The sequence below is a fragment of the Anguilla anguilla genome, chromosome 15, assembly GCF_013347855.1.
Source record: "Anguilla anguilla isolate fAngAng1 chromosome 15, fAngAng1.pri, whole genome shotgun sequence".
Classification (NCBI taxonomy): Eukaryota; Metazoa; Chordata; class Actinopteri; order Anguilliformes; family Anguillidae; genus Anguilla; species Anguilla anguilla.
The window spans coordinates 965664-993602 of NC_049215.1; the positions used below are offsets into that span (position 1 = coordinate 965664).

At 44.7% G+C, this 27939-nt stretch overlaps 1 long non-coding RNA gene and 1 pseudogene across 1 annotated transcript; one reads left to right on the forward strand and one right to left on the reverse strand.

Moving 5' to 3' along the window:
- Positions 1-15603: 15603 nt before the first annotated feature.
- On the forward strand, positions 15604-16462 carry LOC118214618. Its single transcript, XR_004762658.1, has 3 exons — positions 15604-15938; positions 16061-16103; positions 16217-16462. It is a non-coding gene; the product is annotated as an uncharacterized LOC118214618 (long non-coding RNA).
- Positions 16463-16592: 130 nt separating this feature from the next.
- On the reverse strand, positions 16593-17543 carry LOC118214345 (annotated as a pseudogene).
- Positions 17544-27939: the final 10396 nt, after the last annotated feature.

The window sequence follows — 27939 nt, forward strand, 5'->3', positions numbered from 1 at the left end:
TTTCAATTTGTATTCCTTTTTATTGGGTAATCTCTCTGTAAAGTACAAATGCACAGATCTGACAGTCTGGTGCATTTTACTGAGGCATTATTTATTGGAATCTGTCCTAATGGTGAAGTCTGTTTGGACATCTGGCTCTCTTACTCAGAATCAAAGAGCATGAATTGAAACCAATCAGAATCAGAGCCAAGAGAGCAGTCTGCTGCTCTGTATAGTGCTTTGCTATCGTTTATCATCCTTCCTGCTTATTTATGCTTCTTGCGTAATCAACAGCCAGCTAAAATGTGATGGTAATACACACCATATGTTGAAAGAAGATGCATTATTTTGCTTAAAAGTGCATTTCAGAATTTTCCTGAAACAAACTAGTGGTCACTTTTTAAAGTGTTGCAGTTCAGTTGATGTTCAAATTGGCTTTCGTGGGATTATTTCTATGCATTTGTGTCATATTGTGGTCTACTGAAACGACACAACCACGTGCACTTCTGCACTTTTGCTTTTTGACAGTGTACAACAGTACATTTCGTTACAATATTACAATAATTATTTATGAGAATTATTTATTTTATAATTGTATTTTGTCATTAACTTTTGTTTAACTAGACCAGAAAATATACATTTTTTTTTGTAGCCCTATCCCTCCTGCCCCCTAGTGGTATGGACGCTGCCGTCCACAGAATGGTAACAAAGCAAATATCCACAATTTATTAAAAAATGGGCCACAAACACGGCGCAAATTTGAGGTCAGTGCCGGCAACAGACTCCTTTCTGGCCAACAATGCCACTAGTTAATTCTTCCCATATTTCCAAAATTTTGATACAGTCTTGATGGCACACATGTGCCCTTCAAATAATGCCACAAGCTCTAGGGCAACACACAGCTCACAAGCTGTGTGTTGCCAGAAAGTTGTAAGGTTTTATTTAAGAGTAGTACACCCAGGTGAAAATTTCCTTTAGCAATGCTTTGGGAGAAAAGGTTAAAAAAAAGAGTAATATTTGTGATTTCTGTATTCAAAATGAAAATGTACTGAAGTATCAAAGATTATTTTTGAAAATAAAGTCTCGCTCTTCTTTCAGCAGATAACCCTACATGACACAAACATACACATATACACAGGCACATGCGCGGACACACACACACACACACACAAGCACATGCACAGGCACTTGCGCGCGCGCACACACAGGCACAGGCACGTGTAAACACGTGCACACAAAACACACACCTAGGAAAGTAAAAGTTTGCGTTCTAACTGAAAGAGACGTGCCGTTCAGTAAAGGCTGAGCCAATAAAACATTGCTGCTCAAACTGGTATGAGTGATCATGCATCAGGTAAGACATTATTATCGTACTGCCATCAATGAGGTATACTTATCAGATGTTTTATAAAGATAGGCACATTGCAATGTACACATTATTGCAATCATGGCTAGGCTCGCCTACCATCTGCTCAGAAAAATATACAGTTAATAAACTCGCCTTTCTGTGAGGTAACATGGAGAATTAAATAAATAAATGAATGAACAAACAACTCAGGGCACCTCAGAGTGAAATTTTCCTGTTAAAATAACACTTCTTTAGAAGCATTTGCCGGTCAGCCAGCCCTAGAAGATGCCCGGGACAAATAGGAACACCTCTTCCCTCTTCTGAGGTCAGGTTACCAGGCCCAGGGCAAACCCAGGGGGCCCCAGGCCCAGTGCTCACCCAGGGGCCCCAGTCCCAGGCCCAGTGCTCACCCAGGGGCTCCAGTCCCAGGCCCAGTGCTCACCCAGGGGCCCCAGTCGCGGGCCCAGTGCTCACCCAGGGGGCTCCAGTCCTGGGACCAGTGCTCACCCAGGGGGCTCCAGTCCCGGGCCCAGTGCTCACCCAGGGGGCCCCAGGCCCAGCGCTCAATCAGGGGCCCCAGTCCCAGGCCCAGCGCTCACCCAGGGGCCCCAATCCCAGGCCCAGTGCTCACCTAGGGGTCCCCAGGCCCAGTGCTCACCCAGGGGGTCCCAGGCCCAGTGCTCACCCAGGGGGCCCCAGGCCCAGTGCTCACCCAGGGGCCCCAGTCCCAGGCCCAGCGCTCACCCAGGGGCCCCAATCCCAGGCCCAGTGCTCACCCAGGGGCTCCAGTCCCAGGCCCAGTGCTCACCCAGGGGCCCCAGTCCCAGTGCTCACCCAGGGGCCCCAGTCCCGGGCCCAGCGCTCACCCAGGGGGCCCCAGTCCCAGCACTCACCCAGGGGCCCCAGTCCCGGGCCCAGCGCTCACCCAGGGGGCCCAGTCCCAGCACTCACCCAGGGGCCCCAGTCCCGGGCCCAGCGCTCACCCAGGGGGCCCCAGTCCCAGCACTCACCCAGGGGCCCCAGTCCCGGGCCCAGCGCTCACCCAGGGGGCCCCAGTCCCAGCACTCACCCAGGGGCCCCAGTCCCAGGCCCAGCACTCACCCAGGGGGCCCCAGTCCCAGTCCCAGTGCTCACCCAGGGGGCCCCAGTCTCGGGCCCAGTGCTCACCCAGGGGGCCCCAGGCCCAGTGCTCACCCAGGGGCCTCAGTCCCGGGCCCAGTGCTCACCCAGGGGGCTCCAGTCCCAGGTCCAGTGCTCACCCAGGGGGCCCCAGTCCCAGTGCTCACCCAGGGGGCCCCAGTCCCAGTGCTCACCCATGGGCCCCAGTCCCAGGCCCAGTGCTCACCCAGGGGCTCCAGTCCCGGGCCCAGTGCTCACCCAGAGGCTCCAGTCCCAGGCCCAGTGCTCACCCATGGGCCCCAGTCCCAGGCCCAGTGCTCACCCAGGGGCTCCAGTCCCAGGCCCAGTGCTCACCCAGGGGGCCCAGATTTGATCCAATGCGGAGAGGCAGAAATGGAAAAGCTTTCCACCAGGAGCCAGACGCCACCCGAACACTTTCCAGACTCTTTCTCCTCCTCAACTGAGTATCCCACTAAGATGGGTACTGCAATCTCTCCATCACAGCTCAGGTTGTATATTATTCTTATTAGCCATTGTAATTGCAACCTTGCAACCAACAGTGCAAGGGCTTGGCTTGTTAAATAATAATTAAAAACAATAAAATAAAATAACAGAATAAAAAAACAGCAATACTTAAACAAGGAAATTAATCTTGTTGTTCAAAATTAATAAAATAAGAAAAACAAGAAAGAGAGAGAATTTTTCTAAGTAAAATGAATTTGAACAAAATAAATTGGTAATAATCTAGCTTGTGCATGGCTCTGTTTCTGGAGGGAAATTACATCCGCACTCTGCTGGTCCGCTCAATCGGCCATCATCACCTGCTTCCTTATCGACGAATGTTAAACAGACATGACAGGCCAAATCCATTAGCACCAGCGCCAGACATCAGCTCAATCATGCACTCCACATCTCTGCTCTGCCTGGTCCCTGTCCGTCACAGCCGCCTCTCAACATGCCTGGCCAATCACAGGCTGTTCCCTGCAAGTCCCCCCCCCCCCCCCCAGTGCCTATGCCAGGCCAACTGGAGAGGGACTGGAGCCAAGACCCCTGCCAGTATCATAATAAGCCCTGTAATGCAGTAACATAACTGCACTACAACATTTAACTTGCACAGAAAATTTCAATACAAAATAACTTCTTGATTCAACTAATTAACGAATCATTACCTTCAATCAAGATTGTAAGTAAAATCAAAGGTCTTAGCGCTGGGCTAAAACAAAAACCTCCCTTATACAGATCATTTATCTTTTTACTACAGCGATAATTCTGGTCCTGGTGGGCCACAGAGTCTGCTGTTTTTTCTGGGTTTTTTTTATTTTTACATCAGTGATTGATTCAGACCCAAGGAATCAGGTGACCTGAATTAACTGTGCAACCAACTGCTTTAGTTGATCAATTGCTGTGCTACTCAAGTTCTGAGTAACAACAAAAGCCAGCAGACCCTCTCCATGACCAGGAGTGAGGACCACTGGCTCATAGATATGCTTTTCATAGCATTTCGACTTCCATACATGATTTAAAAAAAATAAATCTTTCAATTAGAAACTCAACTGTATGATTAGTCACTTGACAGTGATGTTGGAGTGCCTGAGCCCTGGAGTATAACCATTGAAATACAAGTTTATATCCCTGCAGGTCACATGGTGGAGACAAACTGGCTGCCCTACCAATAAATCCCCAGTGGGTTTTTTCTATATTGTAAAAGGGGCCAATATATTGCAGTCATTTCCCTGTAAGAAATAAAAACAACAGCTGATATTGATTTAGGAATTGATTTGGGAAGTACAATGCCTTTTAACAGCAATGTTCTTTCATTATTTAAGGACACATAACAACCCAATGAGCCAGTACAAAATGAGCCTTCACCAGCTGACTGCCCACCAGCAATCTGAACATCAGCACAGCACCTACTCTTCATCCCCAGCTACTCTTAATCTCCAGCTACTCTTCATCCCCAGCTACTCTTTATTTCCAGCTACTCTTCATCCCCAGCTACTCTTCATCCCCAGCTACTCTTTCCCCAGCTACTCTTAATCTCCAGCTACTCTTCATCCCCAGCTACTCTTCATCCCCAGCTACTCTTTCCCCAGCTACTCTTCTTTTCCAGCTACTCTTCATCCCCAGCTACTCTTTCCCCAGCTACTCTTAATCTCCAGCTACTCTTCATCTCCAGCTTCTCTTCATCCCCAGCTACTCTTTCCCCAGCTACTCTTCATCTTCAGCTACTCTTCATCCCCAGCTACTCTTTCCCCAGCTACTCTTCATCTTCAGCTACTCTTCATCCCCAGCTACTCTTTCCCCAGCTACTCTTCATCTCCAGCTACTCTTCATATCCAGCTGCTATCAATGAATCAATAAATTTTATTTGTATAGCGCTTTGTCACAAAGCAGATTTACAGAGAACCGGCCCCCAAAGAGTAAGCCTAGGGCAACAGTGGCAAGGAAAAACTCTCTGACTGATAGCCGGAAGAAACCTTGAGCAGAACAGGACTCAGAGGGGGAACCCATCTTCCGCGGGCAGGCACCGGTTTGTTATGGATAGTGGCAGGAGGCGGGGGTGCCCAGCGGGTCTAGCCGGTCTAGGGCTGGAGCTCCGGGCCCGGGGGTGGTGCTCAGCAAACTTGGGCTAGAGCTGCAGGCAGGTGCCCAGAGCCGAGGAAAACGAGAAAAAAACATTGTTAGGGGGTTCAAAAGTTATATTAGCAAGCAGAGCAGAAGAGACAGAGGTGCATGCGTGCGATAAGGAAAACCCCGGCAGAATAAGGCTATGGCAGCATAGCTAAGGGAAACAGAGGCAGGGGCCAACTCAGCCATGAGGGCAGGCTTGAGACAGTCATCACCAGACCATGACTGGTTCAGCTTAACACAGCACTACCAGTGATGATCCAGTGACAGCACTAACCGCTCAGTCCACCAGAGACTCTATAGCTATGCCCACCACCCACTCCTGCCCCTCAAATATAGGAGAGACTAAAAAGATATGTTTTGAGCCTAGCTTTAAATAAGATGATAGTGTCTGCGCCCCGAACATGGGCAGGCAACTTGTTCCACAGGAGGGGGGCACGATAGGAGAAGGCTCTACCACCTATGATACTTTTAGCTATTATAGGAATAGCAAGGAGGCCTGCACCCTGCGAACGGAACGTTCGTGAGGGAATATAAGGAAGAAGTAAATCATTTAAGTACAAAGGGGCAAGCCCATGTAAGGCTTTAAAGGTAAGAAGTAGTATCTTATAGTCTATTCAGAATTTAACTGGCAACCAGTGAAGCGATGCTAACACTGGGCTGATGTGCTCGAATCTCCTTGTTCTGTTGAGAATACGAGCTGCTGCATTTTGAATTAGCTGGAGCCCTTTCAGAGAGGAATTTGCACATCCAGACAAAAAAGCATTGCAGTAATCTAATCTTTAAGTAACGAAAGCATGAACTAGCTTTTCTGCATCATGTAAGGACGGTATTTTCTGAATTTTTGAGATATTTCTCAAGTGATAAAAAGCAACCCTAGAGATGTTTTTAATATGTATATCAAATGCAAGATCTGGATCAAAGGTAACACCAAGATCTACTATTCATCCCCAGATACTCTACATCTCCAGCTACTCTTTCCCCAGCTACTCCTTATCCCCAGCTACTCTTCCCCCTGCTACTCTTTCTCCAGATACTTTTTCCCCAGCTACTCTTTACCCCAGCTACTCTTTCTCCAGCTACCCTTCATCCCCAGCTACTCTTTCCCCTGCTACTCTTCATCCCCAGCTACTCTTTCTCCAGCTACCCTTCATCCCCAGCTACTCTTTCCCCTGCTACTCTTCATCCCCAGCTACTCTTTCCCCAGATACTCTTCATCCCCAGATACTCTTTCTCCAGCTTCTCTTCCCCCAGCTACTTCTTCCCCATTTACGCTTCCCTACAGCTACTCTTCATCTCCGGATACTCTTTCCCCAGATACTATTTCCCCAGCTACTCTTCATCCCCAGCTACTCTTTCTCTAGATACTCTTCCCCCAGCTACTCTTTCCCCAGATACTCTTCCCCCAGGTACTCCATCCCTAGATACTTTCTCCCCAGCTACTCTTCATCCCCAGCTACTCTTCCCCCAGCTACTCTTCATCCCCAGCTCCTCTTCCCCCCAGATACTCTTTCTCCAGCTTCTCTTCCCCCAGCTACTTCTTCCCCATTTACGCTTCCCTACAGCTACTCTTCATCCATAGCTACTCTTCATCTCCGGATACTATGCATTTATCAGCTTAACCACATCTCTGCTACTCTACACGAGCTGCTGGAATGCTGTAGAGGCCATTTGCAAAACAGACCATTAGAGCCGGTCATGGGGACAGACTCAAGCTTTGCCCATGACAGGCCGCTAGCAGACCAATATAGACCCGCTAGCTGAACCGCACAAACGATACATGGGGATATAATTTATCATTAGATTACAGAATGAGCAATGAAATTGCAAGCCAACATTTACAGTTGAGGCCAAAAGTTTACATACATCTAGGTTAAAGATATTCAAACTCGGTTTTTCACAACTCTGCACATTTCATGTTACCATACATTTCTTTTGGCAAGTCAATTAGGGAATCTACTTTGTTCACATCAAGGTATTTTTAAAACAATCGATAGACAGTTTTATTTCAGCTTTAATTCACTATATCAGAATTCCAGTGGGTCAAACGTTAACATACACCACAACTGTCTCTTTAAACAGTCTGGAAGATTCCAGAAATTGAAGTAATGACTTTTCAGAAGCTTCTGTTAATTGGCACCTGTGGCTGTATTAAAGGCCTACCTTCAGAGCCACTGCTTTTTTGCCCTTGATACCATCGAAAAATCCAAGCAACTCAGCCAAAACCTCAGAAATATAATTGTGGACCTCCACAAGTCCGGTTTTTCCTTAGGGGCAATTTCCAAACAACTGAAGGTACCACAAGCATCTGTACAAACAATTGTATGCAAATATTTAAAAAAAACTTGGGATCACACAGACACTGCATTGTTCAGGAAGGAGTGAACTTTGGCTGAAAGGTTCAAATGAACCCCAAGACAACAACAAAGGAACTGGTGAAGGAGCTGGAGGCATCAGGTACCAAAGTATCTACATCCACCATTAAGAGAATCCTACATGGTCATGGCCTGACATGCTGTCACACAAGGAAGAAGCCCCTACTCCAAGACCGGCATAAAAAAGCCAGGATGAAGTTTGCAGGTGATCACCAGGATGAATGGACTGCATTTTATATAGCGCTTTTCTCCAAATCACTTTACAATTGAAGCCTCTCATTCACCAGAGCATTTAGGGGTTAGGTGTCTTGCTCAGGGACACATCGACACGCCCAGGGAGGGGGTCGAACCGGCAACCCTCCAACTGCCAGACAACCGCTCTTACCTCCTGAGCTATTTTGTCCCATGAAGACTTAGCCATTTGGAGGAGTGTTCTCTGGTCAGAGGAAACAAAAATTGAACTGTTTGACCATAATGATCAGCGCTATGTATGGAGGAAAAAGGGTGAGGCTTTTAATCCGAAGAACACCATCCCAATTGTGAAGCATGAGGGTGGCAGCATCATGTTGTGGGGGTGTTTTGCTGGAAAAGGGACTGGTGCACTTCAGAAAACAGATGGCATCATGAGGAAGGAGGATTATCTAGAAATACTGAAGCTACACCTCAAGACATCAGCTAGAAAGTTAAAACTTGGTTGCAACTGGGTCTCCCAGCAGGACAATGATCCTAAGCATACCTCCAAAGTAACAAAATGGCTTAAAGACAACAAAGTGATAGTATTGGAGTAGCCATCACAAAGCCCTGACTTGAATCACATAGAAAATTTGTGGACTGAACTGAAAAAGTGTGTCTGAGCAAGGAAACCCACAAACGTTGCTGAGTTACACCAGTTCTGTCAAGAGGGATGGGCAAAGATTCTGGCTAAGTATTGGGAGAAGCTTGGGGAAGGCTACCCCAAGTGTTTGATTTAAGTTAAGCAATTAAAAGGCAATGCGACCAAATACTAACAAAGTGTATGTAAACTTTTGACCCGCTGAAAATCTCTTATGGAAATAAAGTAAATACCCTCATTGACTTAACACAGTAAATGTATGGTAACAAGAAATGTGTGGTGTACTGAAAAATTGAGTTTGAATGTCTTTAGCCTAGCTGTATGTAAACTTTTGGTCTCAACTGTAAATGCATTTATTTTGTCACACTATTCATTATTATGACCGAAATGATGTATGTAATTTATTGCCTAAAAATAGCTTGGGAGCAATCAATTGTTAATAATCAGTAATCAATACTTCATACGCCTGGCCATAGGTGAACAGAAATGATTGGTATTGTGTCAGATTGAAATGAGCCGTGTAGCCGTTGCTTGTTGAGCACGCATTATAAAATGGCCTTCCTTTGCCACATCAGGGTTACATTCATGATCACACAAACGCTGAAGTCCGTTTAGCGAACTGTAACAGTGCCGCGCTGAATGTCAAGTCGCAGAAAGTTGAGACTGTGGATGCTGACGGGCCCTGTTGTGTGTAGGGTGATGGCAGACTACTTACTACTGCTGAGAACACTGTCACCCCCTACCTCACAATGACCCACTCTCCTACCCCCAGGTGCTGTTAACTGATTCCCACCAGCGCTGCTCAGCTCTTACTCGATGTGTGCAATCCCCGACTGCGTGCAGACGCTGCAGAAATACCGCAAACACCGCTGCATGTAGGCCAGGTCGGCTGTGTTTACCGCCATGGCGGTGGTTTCTCAGTAAACAATGGAAACCTTTCGGTTGCTTTCGGACAGAGTGGATGAGACGCTTCCTCATTGCGAAAGACGGCTACAGCCTGTTCTTTTAATAACCTCATCTGCGACCGTCACACGCAGGGCAAGAGTCACACGCCGTCTCTGGAGGGGAGCCCAAAAATCCCCGATTACGAAGTAGAGACTTTATTCCAAGTACAGAATGATGAGCTAGCCCTTGCCTCTGACTCTCCCGGGAGCTGACATTACATTGCAGAAAAACTCTGGTCTTTCCAGATTTTCTAAACAGACCGGTGGTAATAACTGGCTAACAAGCTGGCCCTATAAAATGGCCTCATGCTATCTTCATATTAGCAATCAAAGCTGTCGAAACTAATTACAATACACTACCAACTGACATAGCCCATGTCATAAAATAAATATTAAAAATTACAAATAATTTTTAATAAATGGCAGAATATGGAATAAATGAAACACCGTGTTTGCCATGGTACGGAATGCGGTCATAATGTCATACTTATTTAAAACTGCTCCATTTATATACATCCTTGACACAATCATCCAGCTAGCCAGCTAAATCAACTAAATGTAGCCCTGTAGCATGTGTGCAGACCTCCTGTAGCGTGCGGGCAGACCTCCTGCAGCATGCATGCAGACCTCCTGCAGCGTGCGGGCAGACCTCCTGTAGCGTGCGGGCAGACCTCCTGCAGCATGCATGCAGACCTCCTGCAGCGTGCGGGCAGACCTCCTGCAGCATGCATGCAGACCTCCTGCAGCGTGCGGGCAGGCCTCCTGTAGCGTGCGGGCAGACCTCCTGTAGTATGCGTGCAGACCTCCTGCAGCATGCATGCAGACCTCCTGTAGCGTGCGGGCAGACCTCCTGTAATATGCGTGCAGACCTCCTGTAGCGTGCGGGCAGACCTCCTGTAGTATGCGTGCAGACCTCCTGTAGCGTGCGTGCAGACCTCCTGCAGCATGCATGCAGACCTCCTGTAGCGTGCGGGCAGACCTCCTGTAGTATGCGTGCAGACCTCCTGTAGTATGCGGGCAGACCTCCTGTAGCGTGCGGGCAGACCTGTAGCATGCGGGCAGACCTCCTGCAGCGTGCGGGCAGACCTCCTGTAGCATGTAGGTAGACCTCCTGTAGTATGCATGCAGACCTCTTGTAGCGTGCGGGCAGACCTCCTGTAGTATGTGTGCAGACCTCCTGTAGCGTGCGGGCAGACCTCCTGCAGCATGCATGCAGTACTTGAGTGGCAAAGAAATTTATCAGTTATGCATCCATATAGAGCAGAGATGTCTAATCTAATCCAAAAAGGATTCGCCCAGCAATTTATTTTATTTATTTATTTTATTTTGTATTTGTATAGCGCAATAACACACCTGATTCTACTTAATGATTGAAGATCATGATTAGTTCATTAGCTTAATCATGAATTAAGTTTTTTTTTTTTTAAATGTATTTGTGCAAGTTAAATGTTATATAACAGCATTCATTTTTAATGTGGGCACTTGCCACTGTATCTAACAAAATCTGTTATGTCCCTATACATCATTTAAAAATACTGCCCATATAACATGTCCATAATAGTCAGTAATTAAACTGAATTTAACACGTGAGCGTCGCTTGTTGAGATCTGTCTTTAATTTGTGGCAATTATTTTATGATGATTGGTGTGGTGCAGACCTCCTGCACCATTATGTGATAATGGGCTTGACAAAGAGTCTATCACAGTAGCCAGATAACTGGAGTACAATGTGAAAAATCAAGGGGAGACAAACTGGTGGACAGAGGTGGGAAGTAAGTCACAAATGTGCAAGTCACAAGCAAGTCTCAGTGTTAACCTTCAAGTTTCAAGCAAGTCCCAAGTCACTGTGTTTAGACTTAAGCAAGTCAAATCGAGTCACTGCTAAACGTCAAGTAAGACAAGTCAAGTCATTGCTCAGGCCAAGCAAGTCACAAGTCAAGTAAGCATGAAAGAAGCGCTTAAAACAAGAGAGAAGAGGTACAATAGCACGCCATGTCATGAGAAATCTGCACCTGTTAGTTAGGTAGTCAGATAGTCTCTACAACTAGGGATGGGTATGGTTAGGATTTTATCAATAACAATACCACTATTGATACTGCTTATCGATACCAATACTTATCAATAGTCTTATCGATACTTCTTCATTTTGAGCGCAAAATACATGTTATTAAAATAATTATCAGTACTATATTTATATTAGTTTGGGCAAAAAATATTTAACAAAATAGTTTTGTTGATAAAATGAAATAGATTGTTATCTCAGACAAAACATGATGATGGGACCAATTGGTATAGATACTGTAAATGTCTGGTAGTTGTTGATACTTGAGAAATTTCTGTTTCTGTTGGTCTTCACTAACTTAATGGGAATATGACTGTAATATAGTTTGTGTCCACCAATCACTAGTTATTGCTACCTTTGTGAGCTGCAGGTCTGTTTTTCTTTTCAACCTCCTTCCTAAAAATATAGGCTGCTCTGGTTACATTAGGTAACACTACTGACATTTTAAAATCACTTATTACATTAAAACAGACATATATGATACCATATAATATTGGTATGCTATTTCATCTCTAAGCATTTAGTCATTTTTTCCTTTAATTAGGACTTCCATTGACGGTTTTCAACATAGAGGATAGTGAGTGACGTTAAAATAGAGAGTTGAAATGACTGATATTATGGTGTGGAGGGTGACTAGCATGTCTGGATGATCATGGCAGTTTTTAAATCTGTATCTAAGACTTTGAATGCCGAAATAGATTATTATACCCGCAACAGTTTCCCACTTTGTATTTATTATGCGGCACACGTGAATACCTACTGTATAGGCAATTGTTCAAATTGCGCAAAAACAAGACATAGTATTCTATCTGATGATTACTATTTTCTGCTGTGGATTGTGTAGACTAATACATCCATTAATTTAGAACACTGAAATTTTAATCCTCATCAAGGAAAAATACCATCTGGTTTGCCTGATCTCGCAGGATAGCCTTTGTCACACAGTTGATTAGGGAGAGACCATTCTGCTGTGGTTGAGTTACACTGACTTTGAACTAGTGATGGACCACGAACAGAATGATGAAGCTCTGTCTGGTAATATAAGGCTCGAGAGAAAATCAACGCAGGTATGGGAGAATCCTTTCAACATGCTTTCGGCTCGATCCTGTCTTGCATTGTTTTCTAGGTCCTGCTAGACACTGTCTTTTAAGCCTGGGTTGCATGCACTGCACTAAAAGTCACCCAAAACGGTAACTGTTCATGCTCAATATCTAGAACAAGCACGAAACCGTCCAGACCCACGGCGCACCTGTACAAAGTGTCATGAGTAAAACTTGGCTAACTTTATAGCTAGCTAGCTATGGCATGTCCTCAACGTTAACCTGTAACGTTATTTGTTGTCCTCCGTGTGTCCATACATCTGTATCGGTGGTACACGCTAACTAGGTTAACTAAAGGATTAGCTAAAGTAACGTTAGGCGATAAAGCTGTGCTTTAAAACATCATGCCGTTCGAAGTAGTAATTTTGGGAGATGCACCTGCGCATGCGTCCTACTAAACAAAGCACCACCTGCGCATGCGTCCTACCAAATGTCCCTCTCAGGTCGTCCGTGTGTGTGAGTGACCACAATTTGCCACGCATAGCCCACGGTGGCAGGCAGTCCTGCACGCCATGGGAAAAATGCAAATAGGCTATTCAGCTTAATAAAAACTGTCAAGTCCTTTTGAGTCATCTGCCTCAAGTCAAAGTCAAGTCTCAAGTCATGAATACCAAGTCAAAGTCAAGTCGAGTCTTTTATCAACGTTAGTCAAGCAAGTCGCAAGTCCTCAAATTTGCGACTCGAGTCTGACTCGAGTCAAGTCATGCGACTCGAGTCCCCCACCTCTGCTGGTGGCCCTAATTATTAGTGATGATGATTCTGCTGTGACACGGTATGCAGGAACCAATGGGCTTGCAGCACAGTTAAACAGGTGTGGAAACCTCGTCCAGACTTAGTATGGCATCGTTGACGCAATATGTAAAAATATGTACAGCAATCCAATGGATTCATCTGTAACGTTGATGATGGTGATGGTGAGGATGATGATGAGGTGTTCTGGCCCCACAGCAGCAGAGGAGGAACAGTCGGGGGATGAAGGCTGAGGTGTTTGGCTAAGGGCTCCACCCGCTGCATTCTCTTCGGGGCAGCATAACACAGGATGGGAAGGCGCCTAGCCGAGTGCTTTCCTATCTAATCGCCCCTGCCTGTGGTGAAAGAGGAAATGTGGGAAAGGGAGGTTCTCCCGTTAATAAAACAGTCGCAGTGAGTGCACTGATAGTGCCGTGTGGCTTTAGGACCGCCGCCAGCTCAGTTATGTGCCACTGCAGTTCCTTAAGATGGCTGCATGTTTACAAACACAGTCAGCATATCAGGCCAGCGTCGGGCCAATGTAAATACACATTCGCAATTATGTGCCACTACAGTTTCTTAAGATGGCTGCATGTTTACAAACACAGTCAGCATATCAGGCCAGCGTTGGGCCAATGTAAATAAACATTCTCAATTATGTTCGCTTTATGAAACCAGAGCTAGAAGTAATAAATATGGGCTTAGAATGTCAATTACAATAGTATATATATAGCTTAACTTGCACAAATTAATGTGATTAAGGCATTGCTATGAGCGAAATACTGGACTATGCTTAAAGATTTTGCAAAAGATTTGACTACACTCAATGTAATACAGAAGTAATTATTTTCATGTGCAATGCATGATAATATTTTACGGTATCGGAGAATGATAAAAGCATAAAACGCTATAAACAAAGCATTTGCTGTCTTCCTGTGGACTCCGGTAATGGTCCACTTCCTTCTTGGGGTGCAGTTGATTAGCTTACCAAGAACTTCTAAAGTATGTGAGCAAGGTGCCTTGAATGTTTCCTGAGTAGAAACAGCACAGGAGTCATTTACAGGATCAACCATAGTCTTCTCATGAAGTTACCTTTTGCCTAAAGTGGATATAAGCCTATAAACAAGTGATCATTTTACACCATGGCTCGACAATTTAAGAAAGTTCTGTTGTGCTGTAATACCTTGCTGAAAATTAAACCAACCTAAGCTGGTCACCCTAGTGAATGCTCTGTTTTTGATACTTTAATCTGATCAACCAGGTCTTCACCAGCTAACCAGTCTATATAATGAGCTAGTCCACCAGTTTGACCACCGGCTTACTCCACCAGCTTAACCAGCTTTGACCAGCTTCGTCCAGCTAGAGAGCAGCTTTGACCAGCTACAGACTAGCTATGACCAGCTAGAAGCGTTGAAAACCTGAAAAAAAACCTGAAAGCTGAAACCATCTTGAACCAGCTTAGAATCCCAGCTGGTTTTAGCTGGAATTTTAAGCAGGGGAGAAGAAGGTCATGTTGTACAGTACTAGCTAAGAAAGCCCCATTGTTCAGTACTAGCTAAGAAAGCCCCATTGTTCAGTACTAGCTAAGAAAGCCCCATTGTCCAGTACTAGCTAAGAAAGCCCCATTGTGCTGCACTAAGTGAGAAACCCCCATTGTGCTGCACTAAGTGCGAAAGCCCAAGTGTGCTGTACTAAGTAAGAATTCCCCATTGTGCAGTACTAAGTAAGAAAACCCCATTGTGCAGTACTGAGTAAGAAAGCTCCATTGTGCAGTACTGACTAAGAAAACCCCATTGTGCAGTACTGAGTAAGAAAACCCCATTGTGCAGTACTGAGTAAGAAAACCCCATTGTGCAGTACTGAGTAAGAAAACCCCATTGTGCAGTACTGACTAAGAAAACCCCATTGTGCAGTACTGAGTAAGAAAACCCCATTGTGCAGTACTGAGTAAGAAAACCCCATTGTGCTGTACTGAGTAAGAAAGCTCCATTGTGCTGGGAGTAGGGTGCTGAGAAGTTGCGCCACCACAGTTTCTCATGAATAGCACCCTGGACAAACCAAGCACAGGTGCTGACATTCAAAACCCCTCGGCTGTGACCCCCTGCTCCTCACACATCACCAGTGAGCTGGGAGAACAGGACGGCCAGGTTACAGCTTGCTAAGAAGTACCAAAAAGAGCCTGCAGTTCAGGGGCCATATGTATCAAACATCTTAATAATTACACTTAAGAATCTCATAAGAGCTTACTTTGGAGTGAAATCATTCTTCGCTTAAAGTGGTCGGTAAAACATAGTTATCAAGCAGCTCACACTTTCTCATAGGTAAGTCTTGAGACATTCTCAAGAGTAATGCAAAGTGTGTTTCTGCGACAATCACAGGTGCTGCAAACAAAAGGATTAAGGTGATGTCATCAATTGCCGAAATTGCTAAGAGACAAGAACCAATCAGCTTTTGGGAAATCTGTGTTCTACTGATGGGTCAACAGAAGTTTTCAATAAAGTTAAACACACCCTCATTATGAAAGCTCCCTTGTTGTCTAATGTTAGTCTAAGCAAAATGGATGTGAAAAGAAAGCCGAATTGGACTGTGGAAAAAACGGTGATGTTGGTAGAGGAGGTGGAGGCAAAGAAGGAAATAATTAAGGGAAAATTAAGCCCCACACTTACAAGTCGACACAAAAAAGAAGTTTGGAAGCAGATCGCAGACAGCATTAATGCGAGCTTCTCCTCCACCATTCGGAGGAATGCAAAAAGAAATGGCACAATGTTTTGTCAAAAGCGCATCAGGAAATCTCCACTTTCAAGAAGGCAACATCTGGCACTGGTTCGTAGTCTACGTTATTTATGTATCTATTTGTTTATTTATTTATTTATCTACTTACTTATGAGACACGTTTGTTACATATTGCTGGTGAACATTAATGTAGTTATATTTTTTTTATTCAGGTGGAGGTCCTGCTGCACTACTCAAACTGCAGACCGTAGTAAGGTTGGCATGCTATTATAAAAGAACTGTAGCTCAATACTCAATACTTATTTTATTGATACAAATGCATATTCACAAGAATCAACTAACTTAACAAAATGAATTCTGTTTTTCAGTAATGCAGATGAAAACACCATCTCGTCCCCTCATGAGCTGCCTGTAGAGGAACTCCCAGCTGCAACAGCACTGCTTCCAGGCCCATCTGGCATTCCCTCTCCAGCAGCAGGCCCAGAGCCCCTGCTCCCTGAGCCCCCACTGGCCACTGCCACTCCACGGCTCAAGCCGGACGAGGTGGAGGACATGGATGCACTGCAGAGAGAAGAGCTGCGGTTGAGCATAAAAGTTTTAAGGCTGAAGGAGCATTATTATGAACTAAAAATAAAAAAAGATGAAATCTTGCCTATTGCTGTCTTTTTTTAAAAATCCACTCAGCACTTATAATCAATAGATTGGGGGCGGGAGTGTGACAGGAGCAAAATAAAAATGTATTTCTTACCCAAAATGAAAGTTGGCAAAGTGCTGCCTAAACACAGTGGCATCAGAGGCAAATGGGATGCTAGGAGGGTGGTTGTCATCATCATCATTATCATCATGATCATCATCATTATTATGATCTCCCTCATCAGGGGGGAGAGGAATGTTGCACATTATGCATATGTTATGCGAGACTGCACATGCCATTATAATATTGCTGGCCTTCTGTGGTGTTTGGCGGATTTCCCCATGAAGGACATGGAACCGGCGTTTCCATTGGCTGATGCCCCTCTCCACAACGCTTCGGGTGCATTGGTGAGCCCTGAAAAGTCCAATTATGTTTAGATGACCGTCAAAAATAACTCTATAATGGTGAGATGATTCATTATTATAATTCACAGGCTTAGTTAATTTGTACCTGTTGTAATTTTCCTGGGCCCCTGGTTGTGGTCTTGGGAATGGTGTGAGAAGCCAGCGTCGTTTTGGGTAGCCTTTATCTCCAAGGAGATGGCACCTGGGTGGAACAATGTTCCTGTCAAACAGCCGTTGCAATCCACTTTCATTCAGGATGCGTGCGTCATGGGTAGATCCTGGCTACTTGGACACAACATCTAAAATGTTGTAATCTGCATCAAAGACTACCTGGGTGTTGATGCTGTGGTACCTCTTCCTGTTTACAAAAGTCTCTTCATCTACGCTGGGAGCAATTATACGGATGTGGGTGCCATCAATTACTCCAACCAACCCCGGGAAGCCCGCTAGACACATAAATGCAGCTTGCTTCTGGCAGATTAACAGAGGAGAGGCTGGAAATTCTATAAACCTCCTCACTATGTGAGGTGCTGTAAGGGCTGACACAGTTTTTGCCACTACCCTGCTGATGGTGGATTGTGATGGTCCCAAATCATCAGCATTGCATAACTGCATTTTTCCTGTGGCTAGGAAGCCCAGCGTTAAAATGCCTTGCATCTCTACCGTAATTACGCTACTTCTCAAAGTTGATGGTGATATTACATCCCGCACAAGATCGGTGACAAAGATGATTCCCTGATGATCTAAGCGATAACGTTTGATTAACTGTGCATCATCAAACATTTGTAAAACATTCTTCCTGTCTCGGAAGGTGCGTGCGCGTCTCCGTCCTCGCAGCTCAGCCATCTTGCATACTCCTAGCCAAATTAAGAGAGCCCCAGAGGTCTCTTAAATACCTGACAGGTTAAGAGTATTCTTAAGTCAAGAGAAATTTGTTAAATCACTTTTATTCTTAAATCTGAGTGTAGGAGTAAAAGTCACCCATTCTTAGACTTAAGTTACACTTGAGACTAATTTTTTACTTTGAGCGGCTTGATACATACGGCCCCAGAAAACAGGTCTAGAGGACAGATGAGACCAAGATTCACTTGTATCAGAGTGGTGGCAAGAGAAAAATGACCGAAGGAACTGCTCAAGATCCAGAGCACCTTTGCTCATCTGTGAAACATGGTGGTGGGAGTCACATGGTTCGGGCATGTATGGCTGCCACGGGTACTATCTCACTTCTCTTCAGGGATGATGGAACTGCTGACAGCAGCAGCAGAATGAATTCTGAAGTTTTCAGATGCATCTTTTCTGCTCAAGTTCAACCAAATGCCTCCAAACTCATTGAAGTGCCATCCAAACATACTGCTAAAGCAACAAAGGAGTTTTTCAAAGCTAAAAACTGGAAAGTTGACTGGGTATGTCAACTGACCTAATCTGAGTCCAACTGAACATGCATTTCATTTGATGAAGAGCAAACTAGGCAATTAGCACCTGAAACAAGCAGGAGCTTAAGATGGCTGCAGTAAAGGCCTGGCAGAGCATCACCAAATAAGATACCCAACCTCTTGTGATGTTTATGGGTCACAGACTTCAAGCAATCATTGCATACAAAGGATATGTAAAAAGTATTAAACAGGACTACTTTCATTTACATAATATTAATATGTCTCAAACATTATGGTACCCTGAAATGGGGGGCTATGTATAAAACGTGCTGTAATTTCAACACGGGAAAACCAAAGTATATAAAAAAATACCCTTTAATACAGAATGTGTATTAAAGAATGTGCACTTTAACCACATGTGAATTGTTTGATTACAAATATAAAATAAAATTGTGGAGTACCGAGCCAAATAAAGAAAAAATATGTCTTTGTCCCCAACATTATGCAGCTCACTACATAAAGCTTTACTTTTAGGCATGTAGTAAAAGCTCTACCCCAGTGTCACACAGTTTACTTCAGGTATTTCAAGATTAGTACCTTGTTTAAGGGCGCAACTGCAGTGCCCCCACTTGGGAATTAAATCTGCAGCCTCTAAGTTATAAGCCAGGGCCCCAACTGTTATACTACACTACCACCCCAAAAATACGCTGGCACTGGTGTGATCTGAAAATAAATGAGGGACCATTTTCTGACACATGTACCCAGCCTTGCGTGCTCTGCCGCTCCCAGTGCGGCCAGCCAGTCTCACATCTGCCCACATCTCGCCAAGTGTGATTCCAATGGCAGCTAATGTGCGTCAGACTACACAGGAGTGACGTCCTCACAACGTGCTAAAACAGGCGTCCTCACAACGTGCTAAAACAGGTGTCCTCACAACGTGCTAAAACAGGTGTCCTCACAACGTGCTAAAACAGGCGTCCTCACAACGTGCTAAAACAGGTGTCCTCACAACGTGCTAAAAAAAGGTGTATGGCAACAGGCAGCACTGTACTGCAGTAACCCGTGTGTGTACGCGTGTGTGTGTATGTGTGTATGTGTGCCTGTGTGTGCAAATGTGCGTGCGTCTATGTGCATACACATGTGCTTAAATGCATGCATGTGTGTAAGTGCGTGTGTGTGTCTGTGTGTGTGTGCGTGAGTGGGTGTGTGTGTGTGCATAAGTGTGTGCGTGAGTGCATGCGCACGTGCGTGTGTGCATGTGTGTGCGGTTGTGCTTGTGTCTGTGTGCGCATGTGTGTGTACTTGAGTGCGTACGTGTGTGTATGAGTGTCCGTGCGTGTGTGTGTGCGCGCATGTGAACTGTCCCACACAGTGTATAAAAACACGCACAGGGCACCGGATGCATAACTAACTTGACACCCAACAGCAAAGTCCTCTTAAAATTGCTGGAGCTCCACTTCCGTGCCAAAGATCATTCACAAAGAGCTTGTCAGCAGAGCAGACCCCATGAGCAACACAGCTAATGCTTCCTGGAATAAACCTGAAACCAGTCACAATCAGCACATACATACAGAGCAAACAAATACACTCCAGGACACAGAGACATGCAATGTAAAAAAAGCCATAACTGCCTTGTTTTTATTTTTCATATCTGCTCTATATGGTACATGAGTCTGCTTTGATGTTAATGCATATCTGTCAGTGGTGACAAACCAGAAAGAGTAGTGACTCAGTGAAAGTTCCTGCGAGGGCGAAATTTTGAGTTTGTCAAGGAATTTTCTAAAACTCTCTCTGTAACAGAAATGAATACTGTTGCCTGATTCCTGTGGTCATTAGGTAAGCTCCACAGTTGGAGGTGCAAAGATGAACATTTACACGGATATTTCCATCATTTTTCCTGCTCACACAGTATACAAACATTTGTAAATTAAGCTACTTTTCACTGAAAGTCGCATTGATCATTTAACTATAGTTCTTCAGTCACAAGCATCCACATACATGAATAACACCAATCACAAATCCCTGGACAGCCGGACCCATTTGGACATGAGGATGTGTCGTCCGTACACTAGAGAGGTAAACAAGCGGGGGTCTTTTTCCCTCGCTCGGTAAACAGGCTGGGAATGCGATGTCCGGCAGACTCCCCAGCAGCGTCTGCAGCAGATACATATCAGGAGAGGAAATTTCTGTTGAGTTAAAGTGAAGCAAGAAGGCCATAGGCTCGGCCCAGCCTTCCTGTGATTGTGAGAAATCACCGGCCTGTAGTGCCTGCTCAGGAATCCCAACCCCGCCGACCTGCCGCCGATCCCTCCAACCACCTCACCCCCCCACCCACCCGACCCCTCCAACCCCCCTCGCCCCTGCCACCATGCCCGACACAGATCCCTCCAACCCCTCCACCTCCCCACCCTCCCGCCCGCCCCCTCCACCTCAGCTTTAGAGACTAACATATAAGGCTGTGAAACCTCCTCTCCAGAAATACAAGATAACAGTTCAAATGGAGAAAGAGCATCTGTACCATATTTAATCATTTACTATCTAGGTCTTCTTGTTAAACTGTAGATGGTATAGCCATTTCCTTTAATCTCATTTACTGCATGGCAAAAATAATAATAATAATAATTCATCACCTAAGCTACATTTGGAAAGTTCTTTATAGTTCCAGGGTGAGTTTTAGTGTTTTTATTTATGTACAGATATTATGTATTTTTTAGTTTTTTCTTTTTTTCATGAAGAGCAGTATTTGCGATTGCATGTAAATACACAAGCTGGGCATTTGCCAGAAGGCTAATTAAAAAAATTCCCAGGAGAAAGGCAACGAAATAAGCAAAATGTTTGTTTTTGTTTCATATCAGCAACATCGGCCAAGTGAGTAAACAAACATTACTGACCCGATATTGCATCTCCTTAAGGAATTATTGCTGTGGCTTTGCTTCGTGTGTCAGTGAAATGAGAGCAGTTACCCTGATACTGTGGCTAAACACCACAGCGAGCGTACGTAGGCCACACATCCAGCCTTCCGGCTCCTAAACCCTGCATTAAGCCGCTTACTAAGTGCTTCACGGCTCCCTAAGGCCCTTCCGCCATTACAAGTTCACACACCGGGCCGGCCAGGAATAACCTATATGCCGAGGGTATATTTGTGGTTCATGGGGACTTCATCCTTTCTAGTGTTTACATGCTAATGTTTTTTCACTTTTAATTATGAGTGAAGGGAAGAGATGACGCGCGCTGTAGTGTCGTGTATCTTATGACACTGCCATTAGACCAAGTTTTCCGTACATCTGTTGACACTGAGATTGCTTCTTGTTTCCAAGGAGATCATATGCAGTACATGTATACTGGGTTGCACAAAAGAGATATTACACAAGGGTCCCAAACTACAACCAATAATGTGGACCTAACAGAACAGCAACACTGCAGGTTTTCCTGGACATGGGCAGACTATGAAGGTGCAGCAAGAGGTATTGGATGTGCCATCATTTAGATCCTAAACTAACAGGGGTAGAGCTCATCTCGGTCCTGCTGGGTTAGCTAGCAGCTAACAGGGCTACGACAGTGTTATGTGGATCAATCAGAACTGAGGTCCAAAATGCACCTGTACAGGATATGAGCTCATTTAAAGGTACACCCAGATATTTAAGGAACAAAGCAAAAATATGTCAGAACAGAATTAATTTTTTACCCATATTTATTTTGAGTGTCCAGACAGCAGAATCACAGACACACACACACACACACACACATGCCGTGTGCACTCTACAGTACATTCCCCAAATAGTACATTATGTTATTGTTCTGTGGTATGGGCATGGTTTCGGCACACAAGATGTGCCTTTTGGAGGAACGCATGAACTTCGGCTGTGCTGATGGTCAAGCAGTCAGCCTGTGTTTGTGTGTGCTTTAACTGCGCTCACAAAGCTGACTGTCCATATTTAGTCATGGTTAGTCATGTTTATAGCATTTTTCTCGAACGTACACAAGAATACAACACTAGAACCTCATATACCACCCTTTTCACATATGTACATGCCAGAGTGTGAAACAAATTCATAATGTTCACTCACGCCATAGAATGAAGTTCCCCGACAAAAAGAAAATGAATAACATGTAAAAGAAGGATTATGCCGGTAGGATACAGACCCACAGCAGGACCTGCGTCCGCATACAGACCCACAGCAGGACCTGCCACCGCATACAGACCCACAGCAGGACCTGCCATCGCATACAGACCCACAGCAGGACCTGCCACCGCATACAGACCCACAGCAGGACCTGCCACCGCATACAGACCCACAGCAGGACCTGGGAAAGATCAGCAGTCCTCTTTCCCAGCAGAGCGGGAGATGGAGCCTCGCTCTGCTTCAGTGCCGTAGGCTACCAGACCATGCCTTTAAGGTCACAGAAACAAAATAAAACCCAATTTATTAGACCCTGGAAAATCTGCCATATGACTTTGTTTCAGTCATAACACTGGTGACACAGAGCAGATGTCCCGGCGATGGATTAAGTTCCCCCCCCCCCCCCGAAAGCATATTCGGTGCAGTATGGATCTGATCGCGGAGAATTGATGTGGTTGAGCTGAGTTGCATCTCCTAATGTGTTCCCACGGCCTGATCTGAAGAAAAGGAAAAGATTTATAAAAGGATCTGTGGTGTAGCACTAACAGTACAATGGGGCTACTAATTAGAGCAGGCTATGTTCTTTTTTATAGGATACAGCAGACAAAACAAGGGATGATGGATTAATAATGACCACTGCTGAAACAATACCTGCAGCTATTCAACAATGTGATGAGCAGCTGAAGAAACAGCTGCAATTACACAATGCAGGATGACTGTACTGCAGCTACACAATACAGGATGACTGCAGGTACACAATGCAAGATGACTGTACTGCAGCTACACAATGCAGGATGACTGTACTGCAGGTACACAATGCAGGATGACTGCAGTTACACAATGCTTGATGACTGTACTGCAGTTACACAATGTAGGATGACTGTACTGCAGTTACACAATGCAGGATGACTGTACTGCAGCTACACAATGCAGGATGACTGCAGTTACGCAATGCAGGATGACTGTACTGCAGCTACACAATGCAGGATGACTGTACGGCAGTTACACAATGCAGGATGACTGTACTGCAGCTACACAATGCAGGATGACTGTACAGCAGCTACACAATGCAGGATGACTGTACTGCAGTTACACAATGCAGGATGACTGTACTGCAGCTACACAATGCAGGATGACTGTACTGCAGCTACACAATGCAGGATGACTGTACTGCAGTTACACAATGCAGGATGACTGTACTGCAGCTACACAATGCAGGATGACTGTACTACAGCTACACAATGCAGGATGACTGCAGCTACACAGTTCAGGATGACTACAGTTACACAATGCAGGATGACTGTACTGCAGTTACACAATGCAGGATGACTGTACTGCAGGTGCACAATGCAGGATGACTGTACTGTAGCTACACAATGCAGGATGACTGTACTGCAGTTACACAATGCAGGATGATTATATTGCAGTCACACAATGCAGTATGCTTCACTGGCACCATGACAGGCAGGAAGACCTTGACTTTGACTTAAAAAACACAAACAGAAAATCAATTTTTTTCTTCACAAACAGTTTTTGGCAAGTTCTGCAATCGAAAAAACACTAGCCAAACTGAGTTTGTGACACGGCCGGCGGTGGCTATGGGCAGGGGTGGGCCCACCCGGGTGGGCCCACCCAAACGTGCGCCTTGCCCACCCAGTCAAAAGTTAAGAAATGTTTTTTTTTTTGTTCAGCCAATGGAAAAATAGCACAGAAAATACCAGTATCGTTTCTAACTTCTGATTGGGTGGGCAGCCATGGGTTGAAACAGCTAGTTTCTCTGATGCAGTGTACTGCCAGTTGATTTAATTAACAGTATTAATACGACGAGAAGCGCTTTGTCATTTGAATGCATTTGAATGCATAACACGCAATTCCTCACAAACACCCCCCCCCCCACCCCTCGTTGACAGCATCCAACAGCACCCCTCCCCCCCCCCCCGGTCCACTAGGCTAAAACCGGCCCTGGTTTGTGAAGAAAAATTATAAAGCCTGCCTATATTGATTAAATCCCAGCCAAGGTTTAGGTTTAACAGACAATTCAACACACAGAATGGCAAGACAATTTTTCTGAACTCCACAAACTGAAGAAAACAAACATTTGCATTTATTTACCAGTCAAAGTTAAAGACATATGCGGTTAGAATCGCAGCCATTGAGCAGCCTCTAACATGCAATGCCAGAACAGTGCTGTGTTTCCAATCATCGACCGCCGTCTGCCCGATATCCCGTCAAAGGGGCATGGAATTCACACGAGAAGACCGGCCGTGGCATGACGAGGTTCAAAGCACACATCTGGTGCGCGTTCATCAAAAAAAAAAGAGAAGAAAAAAAAAAACTGTAAAGAAGAGGGCCGGCTTGGAATGCTCACACTCCACAGAACAATGGGGAGACTCCTTAGCTGTAGGAAGGGGTGTGAGAGAGTTTAGGCCAGGGTGGTGCGGTCTGCGGTGACCTGTTATTGGCCCAGTGCTAGGAGGGGTGCCATGTCTGATTTATTGCACACATAAATTGAGGGACAACCCATCCCGGAGAGTGATGTCACCACTTGACTTTGGCAGTTCTTTCATAACACAAGTGTTTAAACATTGACTAAACACGCTGTGTATAAGCTCTTATCTTAATGGAAAGAAATGTACCCATTTTTTACTGTGATAGTTGCTCTTTGGATATGTCATGTTCGTAAGACATAATATATCTGTTTTGTCTCTCCATAATGTTTTACTTTATAGCCATTCTGCCTTTTAAATGAATAGTAAGTGAATAAACTTCTGCTGGAATATTACACAACAGTAGAATACCATGTGCGCTCTGAAGTTAAAATATGTTATGATTCAAAGAGCAATGACACATGTTTTGTACTCCCACCCACTATGAGCGATTCAGCTGTGCTGAGAATATCTGCCTGTTCCCATGTGAGAAAGAATATGTGCAAAAAAGCTTTGCTCCAGGCTCAGGAGAAAGTGTGTGCTGCTTCTCTCCGGTGACAATGGCCATTATAAATAATGATGTGATGCAGAACATGGCCGCGGGGCTGCTGCCAACGTCTCCGGTCCTTTGTTCATTACCCGCGGCCATAGGGCCCCTGTGAGGGGAAAGAAATAGGGCCGCTGTGAAGGAAGAGCCATACGGACACACTGAGGGAATATTACGAAAGTTAAAGTGTTGAAGAAGTCACTCAATAGAATAAACAACATTTTTATGGTCACTAAACACTTATAATTTGTCAGCAAAGTCGGCTTGTTTTAGTGATTCTTACAGCCGGGTTTTGGAGGCGTGATGGGGGTGCAGTTTAATTAGCATGTTTGATTTTGTTGGCTATTGTCACTTTGTTTCAGTCAAGGCACCGCCCATAAATAAAGCCGTGTGGTAGTAGCCTATGTTTGTTTACTCTGTGAGGTTGCTACAATGGCGGATGCTCAATCAGTAGGTGAGAGTATAAGCTTTCTAACGATGTATAACATGTCTAATTTTGCTTTTGGAATAGCGTTTTATAGGTTAGCGTAACCGAACATTTTCTTACCATGGCATTCGCTCTATATATGGTAGCATTAAAAGACGTTGCACCTAACGAAACATTGTCAACGATTTTTCGTAATTCCTTGGAAAATACCATTATTATTGAGGACTTCTGGGCATAGCTAAGCCATATGTTTGCTGATAGACCTATCTGACATCGTTTTCTGGAGCAAAACAGAAGCGGATAGAACTGTCATTGATTTACTGTCTGTCTCCATCTACTGAACATAGATAAGATTTCATCATTGCTATGTAAGTATTACTGCTCAAAATATTTCGGTTATATACGTTATTTTAGAAATTGAGTGTCTTTAAATAGGTTAGTGGTATTATGTAATGTTTAAATTATATCTATGTTTCATCTTAAACCTTCATAAGGGGCTCATATGCTTTACAATGGACAAAAAGCATTATATTCCATTATTTTGGAGAGATTTTGGATTTGTTTCTGGACCCTTAAATATATTTTGGACCAGTGTTAATAATTTAGACATTTTGGGTAGATTTGGAGATGCTGAGTACACTGCTTAGTTTTTGCTTCATAGATCTTTAGTAGTTCTACATATCCACCCTTAGATTTTATGAACTTGTGGTCAAGAAGTTTTTGATCCAGGACATGTATACTTTAACCCGCAATCACACAGTATTTCATTGCGAACTAAAAAAGGAGCAAATTCATTTTAGATTTTATTTCTTACAAAATTATGAATATAAAGTAATCTAAGCTAGTATTATAAATGGTACAAATGTTTTGCTTCATTTAAGACATTTTTCTAGTCTCTGTGGTGTTCACATCTGGAGTTATAAAGCTTTAAATAGGGTAATCCCTAAATGGACAAGGATTTACAGGTACTCTAGCGGGGGAGTGGTTGGGGTGGAGTTAACTAGCTATTGTTCCCACCCATTATCTCCCTGTGAGAAGTGTGAAAAGTTCAAGATCTTTCAAGGGGATTTTCTCTGCTACTTGATTTTAGGAGTACCAACATTCAAATAAGCATATCTTCTTCAACTATTTTCAGATTTCAATGTATGACACATCATTTGAAAGTTTATAATCTGAATTTTCATAATCTGTAAAAAACTGAAAAATGACCTTGCCCTACTTGAGGACCAAAACACCAGCACCTGTCACATATAGGGCCACACTGAGGGAAGAGATATAGGGTCACACAGAGGGAAGAGATATAGGGCCACTCTGAGGGAAGAGACATAGGGCCACACTGAGGGAAGAAACATAGGGCCACGCTGAGGGAAGAGACATAGGGCCACTCTGCGGAAAGAGACATAGGGCCACACTGAGGGAAGATACATAGGGCCACTCTTAGGGAAGATACATAGGGCCACTCTTTGGGAAGAGACATAGGGACACTCTGAGAGAAGAGATATTGGGCCACTCTGAAAGCAGAGAGATCGGGCCACTCTGAGGGAAGAGACATAGGGCCAATCTTTGGGAAGAGACATAGGGCCACTCTGAGAGAAGAGAGATCGGGCCACTCTGAGAGAAGAGAGATCGGGCCACTCTTAGGGAAGAGACATAGGGCCACTCTTAGGGAAGAGACATAGGGCTACTCTTAGGGAAGAGGCATGGGGCTACTCTTAGAGAATAGAGATCGGGCCACTCTTAGAGAATAGAGATCGGGCCACTCTTAGAGAATAGAGATCGGGCCACACAGAGGGAAGAGCTAATCACAGCCACTCTTAGGGAAGAGACATAAGGTCACACTGAGGGAAGAGCCATAGGGCCTCTCTTAGAGAACAGCCAAATCACAGCCACTCTGAGGGAAGAAACGTAGGGCCACTCTGAGGAAAGTGATATAGGGCCACTCTGAGGGAAGAGCCATAGGGTCACTCTGAGGGAAGAGCCATAGGGTCACACTGAGGGAAGAGCCAAGTCACAGCCACTCTTCTCTCCCCACCACCATTTTTTTTTTCTTTCCAGGTCAACAACAAGGCAATTATTACAGTGCAGCCTCAGGGTTTGCTCATGTGTCAGTGAAAACTCAAGAGCACATATTATATGACTGCATTGGTATGTCATCTGCT